The sequence below is a fragment of the Pleurodeles waltl genome, chromosome 5 (assembly GCF_031143425.1).
Source record: "Pleurodeles waltl isolate 20211129_DDA chromosome 5, aPleWal1.hap1.20221129, whole genome shotgun sequence".
In the NCBI taxonomy this organism is placed as follows: Eukaryota; Metazoa; Chordata; class Amphibia; order Caudata; family Salamandridae; genus Pleurodeles; species Pleurodeles waltl.
Genome location: NC_090444.1, coordinates 1,858,319,838 through 1,858,344,073, shown reverse-complemented (window position 1 = coordinate 1,858,344,073; position 24,236 = coordinate 1,858,319,838). Strand labels below are relative to the sequence as shown.

Here is a 24,236-nt window from a genome sequence, read left to right as displayed (position 1 = left end):
TAAAAATAAGAAATATTTTTATGAGTAAAATGACACCAAAACAACAAAAAATATATAATATTTCTGAGATATGAATATTCTTTTCTGTGATAGTTATAATAAATCTAAAAGTGGCAATTATTTTTTAAAGATTAAAAGTAAAACTAGTGCTTAGACACAAAGAGCACTCAAATAGTTTAACATAAAAGGTTGCAATGTGTAGGAGGCTGGCCTGGTTTGTAGTGGGTACAAAAGGTTCTTACACCTCATACCAGGTTCAGTTATCCCTTATTAGTAAAATATAGTCAGTGTCTAGAAGCCAGGCTGTCTAAGGGTAGCTGAGCAGCTGAGGCTTATCAAGGAGACATGCAAAGCTCATGCAATACCACTGTAGTCACACAGTACTTACACACATGAAAGAAACATACGTAGTCTTACAAAAATAAAGGTACTTTATTTTGGTGACACAAATGCCAAAAATCCTTAGAGACAATACTCCCTTAGGAGGTAAGTACCATACACAGTATATACACTAGAATGCAGTAATAGCTGTTAAAACAGTACAGAAACAGTGCAAATAGTGAAAATCACAATAGATAGCAATGGTCCTAGGGGAACACAAACCATATACTGAAATAGTGGAATGGGAAAGTGTAGTATGTAGAGGGGCGCTGGGAGTGTAAAAACCACCAAAGGTAAGTAATAGAACCCACCCAGAGCCCAGGAAAGAAGAAGGAGTAAATCACAATAAGTTTCCTAGAACACACAAAAACACTTGATAGAAGATTATGCAAGATCCAGAAGAGACTGCAAGACACCAACGATGTAATCCTGGACCTGAACACTTGTGGAAGAAGGGGACCAAGTCCAAGAAGTACTGAAGAGTCCAGGGAGAACAGGAGCCCGTGCTAACCCGGATGAAGGTGCAAAAGAAGAACCACCAGTGAAGAAGAACAGTCAGTACTGCACTCAAGAAGATGGATGCAGGTTCCTGGTTGGTGCAGATGATGTTCCACTCTGTATGGAAGATTTCAATCTGGTTCTCGTCGCTGGATTCTGCCAACAAGCCTTGACACACGCAAAGTTTGCGGTTAGCGGAAAATGGTGCTGCCCGGGACCAGGAGGGGCCTGATGGCCTCTTCCCAGGAGGGGGAGACAGAAGGGGCTCTCAGCAACTCGGAGAGCCCTCAGAAGACCAGGCAGTGTGCACAGAAGTCCCACAGCATGGGAACTAAGAAGGTGCAAATGGATGACACAAAGGGATCCCATGCCGCCGGAGAACCACTCAGGAAGCTGTGGAAGCCGAGGAAGGAGGGGTAAAGCAGGCTCAGTGGAGAGCACTGAAGTACAGGACCCTCATTCTCTCTGGTGATCGCCAGTGACAAGCCTTCTTTTTGCGTCTACCCACGACCAGCAATTGGGGGGGGGGGTGTCCGGCGCGTTAGAGCCCTGCGCTGAGAACAAACTTGTTGTGGCAAAAATAAAATTCTACCTTTTCCCAATTCCCGCGTAGGCCGTGTTTAAAGTCCGTAGGCATGACCGAAATCGTTCAATACCTTGGCGTCTTTGATTTGAGATTAACGGAGCCCCTCCCTCCCTCATAACTTTTCGGTAAACACTTACATCCGTTCCAGCTATGATAGCGCGAGCAAAACTATAAACGTGTTTTCTTTGCGCCTCGCCTTTTCCAGCCATTGCATCACAACTATGGAAGATTTAAATAAATGACTCGCACAGCTTGTTGTTTCTCTGAGCGCCCCCGACCCCATGAGCGCATGGGAAGGACGCCCCCTTAATGTCAAGGAAGTGTTCAGCTAGGAGGTGGGCGCTGCTGATGTGGATAGCGCTTTACTCCATGTCAAAGTCCTACAGAGGAGCATATCAGTAAGGTACCAACTTCATAAATACTGCTTTGTTTAACAAAATGCCCGAGTCTGTAGTAAATCAAGTCACATTGCAAATGCATCCGTGCTAGCAACAGAACAAGCGCTTTCCCTTTCGGGGCCCCTCCCTGCCAACCCTCACAACATGCACATGCTGCGCATTAGACGAGGTAATGTCTTGTCCACAGGGAGCGATCCACATGCGCCAACATGAGTAAACTTTACTTGAGCACTTACCTCTACACAAGTCATGAACGTGTGGGGTCGCAGCTGGCCTCATTGTTTTTAACACAAAACTTTTAATGTTAATACTATTGCACTTTGGGTTTTTCCGGCCTTCACAAAATGAAAGGTGCATTGCGGGTACAATGTACTTTGTATCCGCTCCTACAGACATAGGTTTGCACACAGCTGTGCAGGGGATTTTAGCTCTTTAATATCTCAGCAGCTCAAGGCGTCACTTTCTGAGAGGTGAAATAAACGGGGCTTCAAGCGCTTCGCGTCAGCGCAGACAGCCTGGTGATTCCATTTTTAGTCGCTCAGACTTCCAAACGGCTTTAATTCTAGTCTCTTTCTTTCCGCTGGTGACAGTCAGTGTGCAGTCACCCGGTGACGACTGCCTGTGACCGAAAACTGAACACGCGTGTGCAGATCTCTGGTGCGCCCAGACAAGGCATTTTTAGTTTTCAAACACACGGTTTCTCTCAATATTTAATAAGTCAACCTGTAAAAAATTAGACTTTAAACATTTTTGTATCTATATGTTTACTCTAAAAGAGGATTCCGTTTTATTTAAAATATTTGTTCGTTTCATGGAAGTGTATGACTGCAAGTGGACGCAAGTCTAGGAGAGACAGGCAGAGGAGAGAGTGTGTTTTCACCATTGATCTACCTGGTTGGTGCTTTCTGTTGTGTGTGCGGGGCCACGGGAACCCAGCAGCACTAACATCCATAAATCCAACACTCCACACAGTGTTCCCTTATTTCCGTCAGGCGGGAAAACTGCCCTCGACCATTTATTTCAATTATGTCAGTGACATCACGGACCAAACCATTACTATACATCAAGAGAGGGGGTTAGAGTCATTCCCCTACTAATGCAAGAAAAATGGAGGAGTCCATTACAAAATATAACACTTTCAAAGAATGAGCTGAATTAGGCAAAGGCCAGGACCCCTTGTTTAATAATTCAGAGGGACGTTTGGACAGTTTTATCCATACTTCAAGGACTTGCTGCCTCTCCCCGCCAGGGATGTACTGAGCAGTTGAGGCCATGCAGTTTGGTCACCTACCTGCCCGCACACCTTTCCTCACACAATGGGGTCTTTCAACATGTCCAGCATTCTTTCTAAAGAGTATACACTTGCTTACAATTTGTGGGGGTAAGCACGAGCTGTTACTTGAATGATATTTGTAGCGTATTCCTATCATTAGTTATGCTATAGTAAAGTATTCCTAGGTTAGCCCGTTGACCTTATGCACTACAATGGGGAAAAACAAAATTGGCAGTTTTTCTTTCATAATGGGTTATAAAACATATTTTATAATGTCCCTGCTTAAAGTTAAAATGCACCTTACCCCTGGGGCACCTAGTGGAGATATTTATGTAACAATAAGGTAGTTTAAGACTTTGGAAGTAATTTTAATTCTAAAGTCCAATTTACACACAAATTTAAATTAAAAGCAGCCTGTAAAGCAGGACTGACTTTTTAAGTGACAGCAGGCCACACAACAGTACACACTTAAGTGCATTAAATCTACTGGGCCTCTAAACCTACATGCCTTACTATATACTATGGACTTTCAGGAAGGTTTTCTGTACCAGCTGTAACTATCCTAATTAGCATGTACCTTTTTACTAGAGCACAGACCATGAGCTTGGTTAGAAGATCCCAGGCCACAATCGGAGTCAGAAAACCAGCATCTAGTAGTCAAGAATATGAGCAAAAAGTGGGGGGACACTGCAAAATCTCCTTGTTTTTATACTATCCTATTACCCCAAAATAATCCCCAAGTTCTCTCTCCCACACATTCGAAACATAATCACCCTAGGGCACCAACCAATCAGTATAATCTCTACACATCCTCTCGCCCACTCATGGACCATGTAAATTGCCCATCACCTTGTACTCCCATTTGCAGTGGTATAAAGATGTTAGCCAATGAAATGAGGTCCACTGTGTTCTCCAAAGGAACTGACCGTGCAATAGAGATGACGCACTAACTGGGAGAATCATCTCCCCTCTCTCTAGAAGTGGTATTAATCTATTCCTGACAGACCACAATCCAGACAGAAGGAGCATAATAAACCAAGTCAAAGAAGGCAAAAATAAATCCTTTTTCATCTACAATGCTCCTATGATAAACAGCAGAAGAAATATTTACTATCCAGCCTGAGCTAAGAAGGTTTCCCACACCAGCCTATGCAAAGTTGAAATATCTAATGCTTCCAACCCTCTCCCACTGGAATTATCCCTGTAGTGCCCCCTTCACAAGTGCAGATAGATGGTAAAGTACAACCTTGATATTGCCGATATTATCTAGGGAATCACCCTGGGATTAACAGGAAATAATCTAGCAGATTATGCACAGCCTGCCACAGAGCTAATGGTCCCTTTACAGTACTTATTATCTACCTCATCAAAGACAACAGAGCAGATGGGGTGAGGTTGGCATTTTCAAACACCATATTAAATGCGGAAATCTCATGAAAGAACAAACACCTTCATTTGAACACTTCTCTTTTATGCTAACATTAACAGAATCTAACCCAATTATGGTAAATGTACTCTACTATCACCTGGGAACAATTAATTATTGACAGAACAAATCATGTAATTCCTTATTATTAACAAAATAAATCAAACAACAATTAACAAAATAAATCATACAACGTCTATTTTGAAACATCAACCTGCATTAGACTGACCAATCAGAACTATGTAACTCAATATCTAGAACAAACTGTATTAATATTATACAGTAGAATATATGACATAAAATATAGACACAATTGTAAAGAAACAACACAGTAGGCAGGAAGTGTTTATTGCTGGCTGCTTTTTGCCTCCTCACCCATGTCTATAATAAATCAGAGGTGCAGGGTCTAAGTGGTCCCCTATTTGGAAGGGCCCATGCGCCCATGCATATGATGAATGACTTCTCATGATCACGAGTACACAGGAAGTTCACCTGCATGATCTATATTGTCAACAGGGTTCACAAGCATCTGGAGATGCTTCCATAATGCCAAAGTGCCTGAGGGGCATTAGGAGCAGGCACAATTGCCTTTGAGCTCAAGAAGCACATTCTGTTCCACAGGCCCTAGTGGTCAATGCCCTGTCTGCCACCTGGGGGGTAGATTGAGATGTTGGGGGAGGGAATACTTTGTCACAAACATGACAGATATCCTATCTGCCGTATTACAATCCCCATTGGATATAATGGGATCGTAATACGATAGATGGGATATGCCTCACAGTTGTCGCAGACTATTTGGCATTGGAGGGGTGGAGGTGGTCTTTCCTAGGAAGTCGCCCCGCTTGAAACCATCCTTAGTGGTTAGTAAGTAGAGCCCTACTTGGGGCTGACCTCTTGCACTGAACCCCAAGCAGGGATACACTAGCGAGATGTACCATTAGAAAAGCAAGATTTCTAACAGTATCTGTCCTGGTGTGATTGGTGCTCTGGGGTGATCCATCTCCCCAAGCATCAAAACACTAAAAGGAGTCAAAGGCAGTAAAAGGGAGTAAAAAAAACTGGAATTGCTGAACAAAATAAACTTTTAGAAATCCTCTTGTGGTCGTTAATTTGCTTCAAGTAGCATCACAATTTGGCTCACCCTAGCTGAGACCGTAGCATATGCTAAGTATACTGAACAATGCAATCCCACAGATTGACAGCATAGGCCTATGGTTTCCTGCGCCTTCTAAAAACAATTTCAGGTAATCCTTCACCAGCAGGATTGCATATGACCTTGTTGTAGAAGATTTGTCACTTATAAAGATGGGATTTGTTTCTGGGAAAGGACATCATAAAATCTGCATTAGAAAACCTGTAAGGTTCTGGAAGACCACTCTATGTTGGCAGATATTCTTGACAGATAATACAACAACGATTGCCTTCATAGACAATCATGAACTGAGGTGCCCAGTTAATTAAAAAGTTTTGGAATACATTATATCATAGATTGGGGACAGTCAACTTCAAGAATGCTAGCTGTCATTTGCAAACATCCCTCCTTTGAACAGTTCCTTAGATGCTATACGATAAATCAAGAGGATCAGTGGGCTTTGTGTCTACCAATAACAGAACTAGCTTATAACAATATACTGCATTCATCCTTAGGTCACTCTTGTTTCTTTTTCTTCTTTGGCAGTCATACACTTCAGCTCAGTCCCATTTGTTACAGCCAAACTACCTAACATTTCTCCCGTACAAGCCAATACTCTACTCTATCTGTAGTAAGCCAATACTCATTGTAAACAATTTGCTAATCATCATTGACAGAAGAATCCTAATCATAAGAAGAGGTTTAGGTTTTCATTGCCTACCCATTTCCTAACATTGCCTAGTTTCCACCCTAGGTTTGCACCTACATTTGTGGGACCTTTCTCAGTATCCTAATTGGCACAGTTAATCTGGTCTTCCACCTATCCAGAGTGAAACCTGCCACATGTAATATAACTGCCCCTCTACTTCGAGTCCTCAAGGATGGGTCTCTTGGCTTTGAGACTGAGGCTATAATTGATTCAAGAAGGGTTAAGCAACAATTGTAATGCCCTGTGGTCCTGGAATGGTTGTAGAGCTGCAGAAAGGTATTGGGAACATTCAACATTTGCCCTACTCCTAGATTAATAATGGCATTCCACCAAAACTTCCCTCACCTGCCAGCTCTAAGGGGGAAGGTTTTAAAGGGGGATACTTTCTGAAATAGGGGATTATGTGGAGATACAGATGTGTTACAGGAACACAAAATCAGTGAGGTTGTGGAAGACCAGTATATGGCAGTTGGTGTACTGGGAACACTATTGCTAAAGAACGTGTTACATTATCTAGAGTCTTCTACAGTTTCAGGTTTCAGATTTTTGGCTCAATGTGCTGACCTGCATCTGAAAATTATGTGAAGTGCACACCATACACAATCCACTGAGTACTGCGTATTTAAGACGTGTTTGAGGTATAACAGGACAGTTAGTGGAATACCAAAACCTCTTTCATAAATGAATAACACAATCAGGGATCACAAGAAAACTGAATGTTCCTTACAAAATATTTAATTTTAAATTTTAAAAAACAAATCTAGAGTACACAGTATGAGTTGCTACTAGAATGAACATAGTTTTAAATTACAAGGGAACTTGAGAGTCATTATGTTGACATAACATCATATAACAGTTACCCCCAAACATATGTATGTAATGTAACAAAACAACGGATCGTATTTGTAAAGAAATGGCTCCCTGTTGCAGTTACCCCCCACTTTTTGCCTGATACTGATGCTGACTTGACTGAGAAGTGTGCTGGGACCCTGCTAACCAGGCCCCAGCACCAGTGTTCTTTCACCTAAAATATACCATTGATCCCACAATTGGCACACCCTGGCATCCAGATAAGTCCCTTGTAACTGGTACCTCTGGTACCAAGGGCCCTGATGCCAGGGAAGGTCTCTAAGGGCTGCAGCATGTATTATGCCACCCTAGAGACCCCTCACTCAGCACAGACACACTGCTTACAAGCCTGTGTGTGCTAGTGAGAACAAAATGAGTAAGTCGACATGGCACTCCCCTCAGGGTGCCATGCCAGCCTCTCACTGCCTATGCAGTATAGGTAAGACACCCCTCTAGCAGGCCTTACAGCCCTAAGGCAGGGTGCACTATACCATAGGTGAGGGTACCAGTGCATGAGCACTGTGCCCCTACAGTGTCTAAGCAAAACCTTAGACATTGTAAGTGCAGGGTAGCCATAAGAGTATATGGTCTGGGAGTCTGTTTTACACGAACTCCACAGCACCATAATGGCTACACTGAAAACTGGGAAGTTTGGTATCAAACTTCTCAGCACAAGAAATGCACACTGATGCCAGTGTACATTTTATTGCAAAATACACCCCAGAGGGCACCTTAGAGGTGCCCCCTGAAACTTAACCGACTGTCTGTGTAGGCTGACTAGTTCCAGCAGCCTGCCACACTAGAGACATGTTGCTGGCCCCATGGGGAGAGTGCCTTTGTCACTCTGAGGCCAGTAACAAAGCCTGCACTGGGTGGGGATGCTAACACCTCCCCCAGGCAGGAGCTGTAACACCTGGCGGTGAGCCTCAAAGGCTCACCCCTTTGTCACAGCACCGCAGGACACTCCAGCTAGTGGAGTTGCCCGCCCCCTCCGGCCCCGGCCCCCACTTTTGGCGGCAAGGCCGGAGAAAATAATGAGAATAACAAGGAGGAGTCACTGGCCAGTCAGGACAGCCCCTAAGGTGTCCTGAGCTGAGGTGACTCTAACTTTTAGAAATCCTCCATCTTGCAGATGGAGGATTCCCCCAATAGGGTTAGGATTGTGACCCCCTCCCCTTGGGAGGAGGCACAAAGAGGGTGTACCCACCCTCAGGGCTAGTAGCCATTGGCTACTAACCCCCCAGACCTAAACACGCCCTTAAATTTAGTATTTAAGGGCTACCCTGAACCCTAGAAAATTAGATTCCTGCAACAACAAGAAGAAGGACTGCCCAGCTGAAAACCCCTGCAGAGGAAGACCAGAAGACAACTACTGCCTTGGCTCCAGAAACTCACCGGCCTGTCTCCTGCCTTCCAAAGAACTCTGCTCCAGCGACGCCTTCCAAAGGGACCAGCGACCTCTGAATCCTCTGAGGACTGCCCTGCTTCGACGACGACAAGAAACTCCCGAGGACAGCGGACCTGCTCCAAAAAGACTGCAACTTTATCCAAAGGAGCAGCTTTAAAGACCCCTGCAATCTCCCCGCAAGAAGCGTGAGACTTGCAACACTGCACCCGGCGACCCCGACTCGGCTGGTGGAGAACTGTGAGAAGGTAGCCTCTTTCTAGCCTTGTTACCCCCACTTTTGGCCTGTTTGTGAGTGTATGTCAGGGTGTTTGTCACTGTTTTCACTGTCTCACTGGGATCCTGATAGCCAGGCCTCAGTGCTCATAGTGAAAACACTATGTTTTCAGTATGTTTGTTATGTGTCACTGGGATCCTGCTTGTCAGGACCCCAGTGCTCATAGGTTTGTGGCCTATATGTATGTGTCACTGGGACCCTGTCACACAGGGCCCCAGTGCTCATAGGCGTGCATGTATATGTTCCCTGTGTGGTGCCTAACTGTCTCACTGAGGCTCTGCTAACCAGAACCTCAGTGGTTATGCTCTCTCATTACTTTCAAATTGTCACTAACAGGCTAGTGACCAATTTTACCAATTTACATTGGCTTACTGGAACACCCTTATAATTCCCTAGTATATGGTACTGAGGTACCCAGGGTATTGGGGTTCCAGGAGATCCCTATGGGCTGCAGCATTTCTTTTGCCACCCATAGGGAGCTCTGACAATTCTTACACAGGCCTGCCACTGCAGCCTGAGTGAAATAACGTCCACGTTATTTCACAGCCATTTTACACTGCACTTAAGTAACTTATAAGTCACCTATATGTCTAACCTTTACCTGGTAAAGGTTGGGTGCAAAGTTACTTAGTGTGAGGGCACCCTGGCACTAGCCAAGGTGCCCCCACATTGTTCAGAGCCAATTTACTGAACTTTGTGAGTGCGGGGACACCATTACACGCGTGCACTACATATAGGTCACTACCTATATGTAGCTTCACCATGGTAACTCCGAATATGACCATGTAACATGTCTATGATCATGGAATTGCCCCCTCTATGCCATCCTGGCATTGTTGGTACAATTCCATGATCCCAGTGGTCTGTAGCACAGACCCTGGTACTGCCAGACTGCCCTTCCTGGGGTTTCTCTGCAGCTGCTGCTGCTGCCAACCCCTCAGACAGGCATCTGCCCTCCTGGGGTCCAGCCAGGCCTGGCCCAGGATGGCAGAACAAAGAACTTCCTCTGAGAGAGGGTGTAACACCCTCTCCCTTTGGAAAATGGTGTGAAGGCAGGGGAGGAGTAGCCTCCCCCAGCCTCTGGAAATGCTTTGTTGGGCACAGAGGTGCCCAATTCTGCATAAGCCAGTCTACACCGGTTCAGGGACCCCTTAGCCCCTGCTCTGGCGCGAAACTGGACAAAGGAAAGGGGAGTGACCACTCCCCTGACCTGCACCTCCCCTGGGAGGTGTCCAGAGCTCCTCCAGTGTGCTCCAGACCTCTGCCATCTTGGAAACAGAGGTGCTGCTGGCACACTGGACTGCTCTGAGTGGCCAGTGCCACCAGGTGACGTCAGAGACTCCTTGTGATAGGCTCCTTCAGGTGTTAGTAGCCTCTCCTCTCTCCTAGGTAGCCAAACCCTCTTTTCTGGCTATTTAGGGTCTCTGTCTCTGGGGAAACTTTAGATAACGAATGCATGAGCTCAGCCGAGTTCCTCTGCATCTCCCTCTTCACCTTCTGATAAGGAATCGACCGCTGACCGCGCTGGAAGCCTGCAAACCTGCAACATAGTAGCAAAGACGACTACTGCAACTCTGTAACGCTGATCCTGCCGCCTTCTCGACTGTTTTCCTGCTTGTGCATGCTGTGGGGGTAGTCTGCCTCCTCTCTGCACCAGAAGATCCGAAGAAATCTCCCGTGGGTCGACGGAATCTTCCCCCTGCAACCGCAGGCACCAAAAAGCTGCATCTCCGGTCCCTTGGGTCTCCTCTCAGCACGACGAGCGAGGTCCCTCGAATCCAGCGACACTGTCCAAGTGACCCCCACAGTCCAGTGACTCTTCAGCCCAAGTTTGGTGGAGGTAAGTCCTTGCCTCACCTCGCTGGGCTGCATTGCTGGGAACCGCGACTTTGCAAGCTTCTCCGGCCCCTGTGCACTTCCGGCGGAAATCCTGTGTGCACAGCCAAGCCTGGGTCCACGGCACTCTAACCTGCATTGCACGACTTTCTAAGTTGGTCTCCGGCGACGTGGGACTCCTTTGTGCAACTTCGGCGAGCACCGTTTCACGCATCCTCGTAGTGCCTGTTTCTGGCACTTCTCCGGGTGCTACCTGCTTCAGTGAGGGCTCTTTGTCTTGCTCGACGTCCCCTCTCTCTGCAGGTCCAATTTGCGACCTCCTGGTCCCTCCTGGGCCCCAGCAGCGTCCAAAAACGCCAAACGCACGATTTGCGTGTAGCAAGGCTTGTTGGCGTCCATCCGGCAGGAAAACACTTCTGCACGACTCTCCAAGGCGTGGGGGATCCATCCTCCAAAGGGGAAGTCTCTAGCCCTTGTCGTTCCTGCAGTATTCACAGTTCTTCAGCCTAGTAAGAGCTTCTTTGCACCAACCGCTGGCATTTCTTGGGCATCTGCCCATCTCCGAGCTGCTTGTGACTTTTGGACTTGGTCCCCTTGTTCCACAGGTACCCTCAGTCAGGAATCCACCGTTGTTGCATTGCTGATTTGTGTTTTCCTTGCATTCTCCCTCTAACACGACTATTTTGTCCTTAGGGGAACTTTGGTGCACTTTGCACTCACTTTTCAGGGTCTTGGGGTGGGTTATTTTGCTAACTCTCACTATTTTCTAATAGTCCCAGCGACCCTCTACAAGGTCACATAGGTTTGGGGTCCATTCGTGGTTCACATTCCACTTCTGGAGTATATGGTTTGTGTTGCCCCTATCCCTATGTTTCCCCATTGCATCCTATTGTAACTATACATTGTTTGCACTGTTTTCTAAGACTATACTGCATATTTTTGCTATTGTGTATATATATCTTGTGTATATTTCCTATCCTCTCACTGAGGGTACACTCTAAGATACTTTGGCATATTGTCATAAAAATAAAGTACCTTTATTTTTAGTATAACTGTGTATTGTGTTTTCTTATGATATTGTGCATATGACACTAAGTGGTACTGTAGTATCTTCACACGTCTCCTAGTTCAGCCTGAGCTGCTTTGCTAAGCTACCATTATCTATCAGCCTAAGCTGCTAGACACCCTATACACTAATAAGGGATAACTGGGCCTGGTGCAAGGTGCAAGTACCCCTTGGTACTCACTACAAGCCAGTCCAGCCTCCTACATTGGTTGTGCAGTGGTGGGATAAGTGCTTGAGACTACTTACCACTCTTGTCATTGTACTTTTCATAAGAGAAAAATATACAAAACAAGGTCAGTGTATATACACATAGAAAAAAAAGTTTTGCATTTCCTCTTTTCACTCTTTTCTAAGTGCTGAAAAGTACTTCTAAACTTTCAAAAAAGTTCTTAAAAGTTTAAAAAGTTTTTTTCTGTCTTTCCAAAAAGTTCTGAAAACTTTTTTCTCTTTTTCTATCACTTTAACTCTCTCTAAAAAATGTCTGGCACAGGAAAAAATGTTGAACTGTCCAAACTTGCATATGATCACCTTAGCTGGAAAGGAGCAAGGAGTCTCTGCATAGAGAGAGGTTTGAGTGTAGGGAAGAATCCTTCCTTAGAACTGTTAATTAATATGCTTAGAGTACAGGATAAGGCCATAAGTGCCCAATCTGTAGAAAAAGTAGCTAATGGTTCTCAATCTGATCCAGGGACTCCCCCAGGAAAAGGTTCAGGAAAGAAACTTCTCAGCCTGCCCATTACTAGACAGTCTAGCATAGTTGGTACAGAGGTTGAATCACACCATACTGAGGATGTGATCTCACATTATGCTGGTAGCCAAGCTGTTAGGGTGCCCTCTGTAAGGGACAGGTCTCCTTCTGTTCATTCCCATCATACCTCTGTATCTAGAAATGTCCCTCCCACCCACCCTGATGACAGATTGTTAGAAAGGGAGCTCAATAGATTGAGAGTGGAACAAACCAGACTGAAGCTCAAGAAGCAACAGCTGGATTTGGATAGACAGTCTTTAGAAATAGAGAGGGAAAGACAGAAGTTGGGTTTAGATACCCATGGTGGCAGCAGCAGTATTCCCCATAGTCATCCTGCAAAAGAGCATGATTCCAGGAATCTGCACAAGATAGTTCCCCCTTATAAGGAGGGGGATGACATTAACAAGTGGTTTGCTGCACTTGAGAGGGCCTGTGCTGTACAGGATGTCCCTCAAAAGCAGTGGGCTGCTATCCTATGGCTATCATTTAGTGGAAAGGGTAGGGATAGACTCCTTACTGTGAAAGAAAGTGATGCCAATAATTTTACAGTTCTTAAGAATGCACTCCTGGATGGTTATGGCTTAACCACTGAACAGTACAGGATAAAGTTCAGAGAGACCAAAAAGGAGTCTTCACAAGACTGGGTTGATTTCATTGACCATTCAGTGAAGGCCTTGGAGGGGTGGTTACATGGCAGTAAAGTTACTGATTATGAAAGCCTGTATAACACAATCCTGAGAGAGCATATACTTAATAATTGTGTGTCTGATTTGTTGCACCAGTACCTGGTAGACTCTGATCTGACCTCTCCCCAAGAATTGGGAAAGAAGGCAGACAAATGGGTCAGAACAAGGGTGAACAGAAAAGTTCATACAGGGGGTGACAAAGATGGCAATAAGAAGAAAGATGGTGAAAAATCTCAAGATAAGCATGGGGATAAGGGTAAAACCAAAGATCCCACTTCAAATCTTAAACACTCTTCAGAGGGTGGGGATAAAACAAATTCTTCCTCTTCTTCCCAACCTGCACACATTAAAAAGCCTTGGTGCTTTGTGTGTAAAAACAGAGGCCATAGGCCAGGGGATAAGTCCTGTCCAGGTAAACCCCCTGAGCCTACCACCACTAATACATCAAGCTCTAGTGCCCCTAGCAGTAGTGGTACTAGTGGTGGGACTGCTGGCAACAGTCAAGCAAAGGGTGTAGTTGGGTTCACTTATGGGTCCATAGTGGAAACTGATGTAATCAGTCCCAAGACAGTTTCTGTCACACCTAGTGGCATTGGCCTTGCCACACTGGCTGCTTGTCCCCTTACAATGGATAAGTACAGGCAGACAGTTTCAATAAATGGTGTTGAGGCCTTGGCCTACAGGGACACAGGTGCCAGTTTCACTTTGGTGACTGAAAACCTAGTGCCTCCTGAACAACACATCATTGGACAACAGTATAAGATTATTGATGTCCATAACTCCACTAAGTTTCTTCCCTTAGCTATAATTCAGTTTAGTTGGGGTGGAGTTACTGGCCCTAAGCAGGTGGTGGTATCACCTAGCTTACCTGTAGACTGTCTCTTAGGTAATGACCTAGAGGCCTCAGGTTGGGCTGATGTAGAGTTTTATGCCCATGCAGCCATGCTGGGCATCCCTGAGGAATTGTTCCCTCTCATTTCAAGTGAAATGAAAAAGCAAAGGAGAGAAGGCCTGAAAACTCAGGATCCCTCTCCATCAACAGGTAAAAAGGGTATCACAGTATCCCCTAACCACCCTACCATTCAGGATACCATTCCTGTGGTGGGAGAAACCTCTCCTGGGGTGGCACCTGTTCCAAGGGAATCATCAGCTGGCATAGCTGGACTCCCTGAGGTAGAAGTACCTCTCTGTGGGATAACTAACATTGGTGACAAAAAGAGCACCATTTTAGTTAACATGGAGCATCCCTCCAACCCTCCCAGAGAAACTTTAGTGCAGAAACCCTGTACTGCCTCACAACACTTAGGACAGCATCCCTGCCCTAGTGTGGAGCTCATAGGACAGCATCCCTGCCCTGCTCCAACTCAAGAGAAACAGCATCCCTGTTCCCTCTTCCAGCCAAATGGACAAAGTTTTTGCCCAGCTATGGCTTTACTGAGACAGCATCCCTGTCTGGCATTTCCATCATTACAAATAGGTTCAGTGGATAATTCCCACTGCTCTAAACTAAAACTTACTGATAGAAACTCTGAAAATACATCTTCACATTGTTGGTTAGCTAAAAAACTTCAAACAGGGTGGTTTACATCCCCACAGGGAAGTAACCATATAGTGGATGATAAAGGGAGTAACCAGTCTATTGCAGAGCTACTCTCTACTTATCACCACTTAGACAATAAAGTCTCAACTGGCCAAGGTTAGCCTTATTGTCCTTCGTTTGGGGGGGGGTTGTGTGAGAAGGTAGCCTCTTTCTAGCCTTGTTACCCCCACTTTTGGCCTGTTTGTGAGTGTATGTCAGGGTGTTTGTCACTGTTTTCACTGTCTCACTGGGATCCTGATAGCCAGGCCTCAGTGCTCATAGTGAAAACACTATGTTTTCAGTATGTTTGTTATGTGTCACTGGGATCCTGCTTGTCAGGACCCCAGTGCTCATAGGTTTGTGGCCTATATGTATGTGTCACTGGGACCCTGTCACACAGGGCCCCAGTGCTCATAGGCGTGCATGTATATGTTCCCTGTGTGGTGCCTAACTGTCTCACTGAGGCTCTGCTAACCAGAACCTCAGTGGTTATGCTCTCTCATTACTTTCAAATTGTCACTAACAGGCTAGTGACCAATTTTACCAATTTACATTGGCTTACTGGAACACCCTTATAATTCCCTAGTATATGGTACTGAGGTACCCAGGGTATTGGGGTTCCAGGAGATCCCTATGGGCTGCAGCATTTCTTTTGCCACCCATAGGGAGCTCTGACAATTCTTACACAGGCCTGCCACTGCAGCCTGAGTGAAATAACGTCCACGTTATTTCACAGCCATTTTACACTGCACTTAAGTAACTTATAAGTCACCTATATGTCTAACCTTTACCTGGTAAAGGTTGGGTGCAAAGTTACTTAGTGTGAGGGCACCCTGGCACTAGCCAAGGTGCCCCCACATTGTTCAGAGCCAATTTACTGAACTTTGTGAGTGCGGGGACACCATTACACGCGTGCACTACATATAGGTCACTACCTATATGTAGCTTCACCATGGTAACTCCGAATATGACCATGTAACATGTCTATGATCATGGAATTGCCCCCTCTATGCCATCCTGGCATTGTTGGTACAATTCCATGATCCCAGTGGTCTGTAGCACAGACCCTGGTACTGCCAGACTGCCCTTCCTGGGGTTTCTCTGCAGCTGCTGCTGCTGCCAACCCCTCAGACAGGCATCTGCCCTCCTGGGGTCCAGCCAGGCCTGGCCCAGGATGGCAGAACAAAGAACTTCCTCTGAGAGAGGGTGTAACACCCTCTCCCTTTGGAAAATGGTGTGAAGGCAGGGGAGGAGTAGCCTCCCCCAGCCTCTGGAAATGCTTTGTTGGGCACAGAGGTGCCCAATTCTGCATAAGCCAGTCTACACCGGTTCAGGGACCCCTTAGCCCCTGCTCTGGCGCGAAACTGGACAAAGGAAAGGGGAGTGACCACTCCCCTGACCTGCACCTCCCCTGGGAGGTGTCCAGAGCTCCTCCAGTGTGCTCCAGACCTCTGCCATCTTGGAAACAGAGGTGCTGCTGGCACACTGGACTGCTCTGAGTGGCCAGTGCCACCAGGTGACGTCAGAGACTCCTTGTGATAGGCTCCTTCAGGTGTTAGTAGCCTCTCCTCTCTCCTAGGTAGCCAAACCCTCTTTTCTGGCTATTTAGGGTCTCTGTCTCTGGGGAAACTTTAGATAACGAATGCATGAGCTCAGCCGAGTTCCTCTGCATCTCCCTCTTCACCTTCTGATAAGGAATCGACCGCTGACCGCGCTGGAAGCCTGCAAACCTGCAACATAGTAGCAAAGACGACTACTGCAACTCTGTAACGCTGATCCTGCCGCCTTCTCGACTGTTTTCCTGCTTGTGCATGCTGTGGGGGTAGTCTGCCTCCTCTCTGCACCAGAAGATCCGAAGAAATCTCCCGTGGGTCGACGGAATCTTCCCCCTGCAACCGCAGGCACCAAAAAGCTGCATCTCCGGTCCCTTGGGTCTCCTCTCAGCACGACGAGCGAGGTCCCTCGAATCCAGCGACACTGTCCAAGTGACCCCCACAGTCCAGTGACTCTTCAGCCCAAGTTTGGTGGAGGTAAGTCCTTGCCTCACCTCGCTGGGCTGCATTGCTGGGAACCGCGACTTTGCAAGCTTCTCCGGCCCCTGTGCACTTCCGGCGGAAATCCTGTGTGCACAGCCAAGCCTGGGTCCACGGCACTCTAACCTGCATTGCACGACTTTCTAAGTTGGTCTCCGGCGACGTGGGACTCCTTTGTGCAACTTCGGCGAGCACCGTTTCACGCATCCTCGTAGTGCCTGTTTCTGGCACTTCTCCGGGTGCTACCTGCTTCAGTGAGGGCTCTTTGTCTTGCTCGACGTCCCCTCTCTCTGCAGGTCCAATTTGCGACCTCCTGGTCCCTCCTGGGCCCCAGCAGCGTCCAAAAACGCCAAACGCACGATTTGCGTGTAGCAAGGCTTGTTGGCGTCCATCCGGCAGGAAAACACTTCTGCACGACTCTCCAAGGCGTGGGGGATCCATCCTCCAAAGGGGAAGTCTCTAGCCCTTGTCGTTCCTGCAGTATTCACAGTTCTTCAGCCTAGTAAGAGCTTCTTTGCACCAACCGCTGGCATTTCTTGGGCATCTGCCCATCTCCGAGCTGCTTGTGACTTTTGGACTTGGTCCCCTTGTTCCACAGGTACCCTCAGTCAGGAATCCACCGTTGTTGCATTGCTGATTTGTGTTTTCCTTGCATTCTCCCTCTAACACGACTATTTTGTCCTTAGGGGAACTTTGGTGCACTTTGCACTCACTTTTCAGGGTCTTGGGGTGGGTTATTTTGCTAACTCTCACTATTTTCTAATAGTCCCAGCGACCCTCTACAAGGTCACATAGGTTTGGGGTCCATTCGTGGTTCACATTCCACTTCTGGAGTATATGGTTTGTGTTGCCCCTATCCCTATGTTTCCCCATTGCATCCTATTGTAACTATACATTGTTTGCACTGTTTTCTAAGACTATACTGCATATTTTTGCTATTGTGTATATATATCTTGTGTATATTTCCTATCCTCTCACTGAGGGTACACTCTAAGATACTTTGGCATATTGTCATAAAAATAAAGTACCTTTATTTTTAGTATAACTGTGTATTGTGTTTTCTTATGATATTGTGCATATGACACTAAGTGGTACTGTAGTATCTTCACACGTCTCCTAGTTCAGCCTGAGCTGCTTTGCTAAGCTACCATTATCTATCAGCCTAAGCTGCTAGACACCCTATACACTAATAAGGGATAACTGGGCCTGGTGCAAGGTGCAAGTACCCCTTGGTACTCACTACAAGCCAGTCCAGCCTCCTACAAGAACCAACACCTCAGGGAGGACCCCCGGACTACTCTACGACTGTGAGTACCAAAACCTGTCCCCCCTGAGCCCCCACAGCGCCGCCTGCAGAGGGAATCCCGAGGCTTCCCCTGACCGCGACTCTCTGAAACCTAAGTCCCGACACCTGGAAAAGACCCTGCACCCGCAGCCCCCAGGACCTGAAGGACCGGACTTTCACTGCAGAAGTGACCTCCAGGAGTCCCTCTCACTTGCCCAAGTGGAGGTTTCCCCAAGGAAGCCCCCCCTTGCCTGCCTGCAGCGCTGAAGAGATCCCTTGATCTCTCATTGACTTCCATTGCGAACCCGACGCTTGTTCTAACACTGCACCCGGCCGCCCCCGCGCCGCTGAGGGTGAAATTTCTGTGTGGGCTTGTGTCCCCCCCGGTGCCCTACAAAACCCCCCTGGTCTGCCCTCCGAAGACGCGGGTACTTACCTGCTGGCAGACTGGAACCGGGGCACCCCCTTCTCTCCATTGAAGCCTATGCGTTTTGGGCACCACTTTGAACTCTGCACCTGACCGGCCCTGAGCTGCTGGTGTGGTGACTTTGGGGTTGCTCTGAACCCCCAACGGTGGGCTACCTTGGACCAAGAACTGAACCCTGTAAGTGTCTTACTTACCTGGTAAAACTAACAACAACTTACCTCCCCCAGGAAGAGTGAAAATTGCACTGTGTCCACTTTTAAAATAGCTATTTGTGAATAACTTGAAAAGTATACATGCAATTGAAATGATTCAAAGTTCCTAATGTACTTACCTGCAATACCTTTCAAACAAGATATTACATGTTAAATTTGAACCTGTGGTTCTTAAAATAAACTAAGAAAAGATATTTTTCTATAACAAAACCTATTGGCTGGATTTGTCTCTGAGTGTATGTACCTCATTTATTGTCTATGTGTATGTACAACAAATGCTTAACACTACTCCTTGGATAAGCCTACTGCTCGACCACACTACCACAAAATAGAGCATTAGTATTATCTCTTTTTACCACTATTTTACCTCTAAGGGGAACTCTTGGACTCTGTGCATGCTATTCCTTACTTTGAAATAGCACATACAGAGCCAACTTCCTACAGTATTCATACTAAAAATAACAAATAGAAAACTTTCATACAGTAAGCACAAATATAAATGACAGCTTAGAGTGTTAGTGTAAAACATCTTCAGTGCTCTCTCCTCAGTGACACACACAAGTGACAATAGTGAGCCATTGTCTTTAGAGTCTATCGCTCAAAGATCTGTAAATCTTGCCAAGATCTACTCACCACCTGGGAATTCCATTTCTTCCATGTAATATGATGCATTTGTACCAATGTTCTGAAGCTGCACTTTCCTCAGTTGCAGAGCTTCTTCCTGCACAAAGTACAAGTAACATACTTGGATATCATTTTTTTCTATCAGCTACAATAGAATAAAATGTCCATACAATGGATTTAGGAACAGATCTAGAACCCTTAGTCTCAATAACATCCAGTTATTCTTTTCATTCCTCCCTCTCTTGTTCGGTATTTCTTCTATCCTGTTCTTCTGACACAAAAGTATTGTTTGAAGAGAAAAGTGTTTTTTCCCAAACAATGAAGCACAGAAAAAAATGTTAAATTCTCCTCTTCCTGCAGAAATGTCCAAAAGCAAGGAGTCCAATTAAATGTGTTAGATACCCATGAACTCTTTGGATGTGGTGGAATCCATGCTCAAGATCAATTAAACTTCTAAGTGTTTTCTAAAGGTTAATGAATCATTTTCACTCCTAGTAGCTGGAAAGGAAGCACTGCCTTGGCCGACGGGCAAGAGTCGCAAATCCAAAACCGGAACCACAAACCTTAAATGCCAAAAAAGTGCTAAGATTAAAAAATAACTGCATATATATGTCTCTTTTGTTTTCTTGCATCAGACTTACTTTTAAATAACATGCCAGAGTTTGTTTTCATATGAAACTAGACGTTTCTAAGAAAATAATTTCTCTGAAAGTAATTTCTTCCTTCGGTAATTTGCGAATCTAACAAAACCTCCACGAATTCTGGAGTACTTAAAAAAAAGAAACTTAACCACTGACTGAACAAAAAGTGTCACACAGAGGAAAACAAGCACATTTCCTATGGACAATAGGGCTCCACTCTCAACTTGGACACCATTTTCTGTTCCACTCTATGGAAATCAGAACATAGGAAAACGGTCTTATAAATGTATCATTTTCACTTAGATGCCAAAGTCAACAAGGAGCCAGATTTAGCAGTCAACAAGAAGAGTTTGTGGAGGTTTCAGTCACTTTAATCAGAGTGGAAAATCTGGAAAAGGAGTCACTTACCTGGAAGTTCTTAACACATCTGCGAGTAGAAAAGAAGAATGATGCAAGTTAGGCTATTGTACCAGGGACAAATGTGCTTCAGCACCAACACCTTGTGACCTGCTGGTATGCAGTGTCACTTTCTGGTCATACCACTCCTTCATCACCTGTTGGCTAGCCTGATGATTTTCTATTTGCTCAACTCATGTACTGCAACACCAGTTTCCATAGGTCAATTACATAGCCCACTTTTCCATCTGAGAGTCTCAGGCATTGCTTCTCAAACTTTCCTGACCATGGTGAGGAGGCCACACACTGGGTACCCAAACAATGGTCCAGAGACTGAAATTCACTCCATTCTTTGGAGTCTCTCTGTAAGTAAATAAGAGATGTGCAGGAACATATCCCATTTTCCCTGTTGTAAGCTGATAGAGTTCCTATCATGCTTTTAAGTGTCTTGTTAAACCTCTCCACTAACCCATTGTTTTATGGATGGGATGCACTGGAGAAGTGATATGTCACCAGTTTGCTCCCACATCGATCTCAATAAAGGAGATAAAATAATTCCTCAAATGGAAATCACAGTCTTTAGGAACCCTACCCTCGAAACAACCCCTAAGAGAGCCTTAGCTACTTCTTTTGTAATTGTGTTCCTCATTTACCTGGTGGCGTGATATATCACTTACAAGGTATATTTGTTGCCTGATTCTGAGTGGCATCAAATGGAGCACCAATGTCTAATCCCACACGCACAAAAAAACACCTACAACTGGCAGAAACATTAACTTTATCCTGGCCTTACCTCTTGACTTAACACTCAATTGGCAATAGGTTCTACAAAACCTTTCTTTTTATTTTACATATCACTTTCAAGTAGAACAGAGGGTGTTGAAAAATGGCCCTCTCTGAAGGGCCACTCTAAACATTTTGCCTTTTTCCTCCAAGTTTTGATTATCTCTTTCTGTTAGTCTTACGAATCTGAGCACTTTACTAGATCAAAAATGCCTGTGCTCACTCCTCGAAGCATGGAAATATTGGTGTATACACAATTGGCATATTTAATTTACTTGTAAGTCACTTGTAAAGTGGTATACCCTACACCCAGGCCCTCTACATTAAATGCTACTAATGGGCCTGCAGCACTGCTTGTGCCACCCGGACAAGTAGCTCTTGAAACATGTTTTATCATCTGCCAGTGGGGAGCCTTTGTGGGCAGTTTTACTGCCACTTTGACCTGGCATTTTAAACCCTTTGTCAAGCCTTAAACCCCCCTTTTGTTAAACATACGTCATCACTAAGGTAGGCCATAGGTAGCCCATTTGGCAGGGTGCTGTATACGTAAAAGGTAGAGCATGTACTTTTGGGTTTTGCTTGCCGTAGTAGTGAAAAACACCTACATTTGTTTTTTACTACTGTGAGGCCTACTCCTCAACATAGGTTAACATTGGGAATTCCTTATTACACTTTTAAGATGTAATTCCTGATTGAGAAGTAGTAGCTATGTCATGTTTCATATCACTGGATTTGTAATGATAAATCCTTTTTACTGGTAAGGTTGGATTTAACATTACTATTTTAGAAATGCTACTTTTACAAAGTAGACATTTATTGCTTATTACAGCTTTGTGTGCCTGCAACCTACCCCCAAAACACATTTGGGGTGGGTGACATCTACAGTTTGTGCATTCCCTCTAGACAGCCACAAACATAGGAAGGTTAGATGTGCCTGAGCACTCATCTGCATTCTCATGGATCTTTCTGGGCAGGAAGGGAGGGAACGACTGACAGTTCCACCTGAATAGGCAGTGTCTGTCTCCACTAACTTCCCTCTAGACAGCCACAAACATAGGAAGGTTAGATATGGCTGAGCACTCATCTGCATTCTCATGGATCTTTCTGGGCAGGAAGGGAGGGAACGACTGACAGTTACACCTGAATAGGCCGTGTCTGTCTCCACTCAAAGGGATAAGTATCTAATAGTCTAGAGCCAGGACTGGGAAGAAAGGGTCTCTGTGCACTTCAAAGACCCTTCTTTAAGGTCTCCCCCACTTCAAATGCACAACTGGGTATAAGTAGTGAGTCTCTGTCCCCACCAAATATGGGACTTCTCGACCTACAACTGAACGTTGTCAGAAGAACTGCTTTGCTGCATCAAGTACTGTCACTCTGCTGGGCTTGGAAGGAATGTTTTTCTGCTGAGCTGTCCTGCTTCTCTCTGATCTTGCAAAGGGAGAGCTAAACTCCTTGTTGGCTTGGCTCCTGTTGCTTGAGACTCTGAGATATCAAAGTCTATATTTCTGCTCCTATGCCTTGTTCACTGGAAGTGGACCCAGGTATTTGTGCCAGAAAAGTCAACACATCTCCAGTCTGCTTGGGGCAGAACCAGGCTCATCGATATTGTTAGGGGAGTAGAATTGGTGCATAGCTCTTGGAAGCAACACATCCCTTTGAGAGCCTGTCTTTCTGAACAACGTCTTGCCATCGCAATAGCTTTGAGAGATAACTCATCTCCTCAACCTGGCGTATCGCACTTCAGAACCAACGCTTCTGAGCTTGGCACTTCTTCAGTTCCCATGCATCGTTACTACTCCGTGAAGAAAATCAACGTATCACCTCGACTACGGGCCAGACATCAACACCATTCAGCTCAGCACTCGTCTGTGCCCCACATCTCACTGTTGCAACCAGGATCATGGTACTCTGTTCATTGGGCCTGCATGTCTCCTGTCCCTAGACTGTGCTCCATTGTGGGTGGCCTGAAGTATTGACTTTGCCCTGGTCCAACACGACCCGATCACCCCATTGGTACTTAATGCTTCTAAGTGCTAGAACTCTTTTTTGTATTTTACAAATTCATAACTTGACTTTTACTTTTTGGATTTTTGACGTCTTGGTCTTGATTTATTTTTAAAATTTTATTTTTATTTTTCTAAACTAGTATGGAGTCTTTCGGTGGTGCTTTCATTGTGTTACTGTGTGTGTGTTGCAAAAGTACTATTCACATAGTCCATTTAGATAAGCTTGACTGCTCTGCCCAAAGCTTCTAGAGGGTGAGCTCAAGTTATCTTTTAGTGTGTACCTGACTTACCCTGACTAAGATTGTGGTTCTGACTCATACAGGACGCATACTCTGACAATCCCCAATATCTAACGGAAGGTATAACCTCTCCTGGGTCTTTCTAATACCTGAGTATACTGCTAAGCACAATGTCTGGGTTGGTAACAGCAAGAAGTTTTAATGGTGTGCAAAAGTCACATAACTTTTGTTCACATAACTTCATGAAATCTAAAACAAATTTACCCAAAATTATGTGTAATCATGCAAGATGCATCTCTGGCATCTCATGTTAAAGAATTGCACCAGAGATACATTTCCAGTTAAAAAATAACCTGGGTCACATTGCACAAGCATGTTGCCATTTTGTTAATTCCAGCCTCCTCCTTCCTAACTATTCCTCATGTTTCCCCGTTTCCCAGGCACATTGGATTCACATTCACATTCACACAGCACATTCCCACTTCATCCACCCACATTCCTGCCCACCTCCCCCTTTTTCATCTATATTTCCACTTTTGGTTACTTTGTAACTGCCCTTGTGTATTTATTTTTCATTTTTTTGTTTTTGTTTTATCTTACATTTTTACTGAATTATTCTGACCCCAACTATGGCAGAGGCAGGCAGCACTGCTGTGCCCTCCCAGACCTCCTGTGGTCAATGGTGGTGTGAGGGGGTAATGCCCTACTACATTGTGTAGTTGATTGACAAAATAAGATGTG

The 24,236-nt window shown here is 45.3% G+C and overlaps 1 protein-coding gene across 1 annotated transcript in view; it reads left to right on the top strand.

Annotated features, from left to right (window-relative positions):
• The window catches only part of LOC138297168 (solute carrier family 22 member 7-like), a 229,137-nt gene that overhangs the window by 125,380 nt on the left and 79,521 nt on the right, over window positions 1–24,236 (top strand). The gene's annotated exons all lie outside the window — the stretch shown is intronic.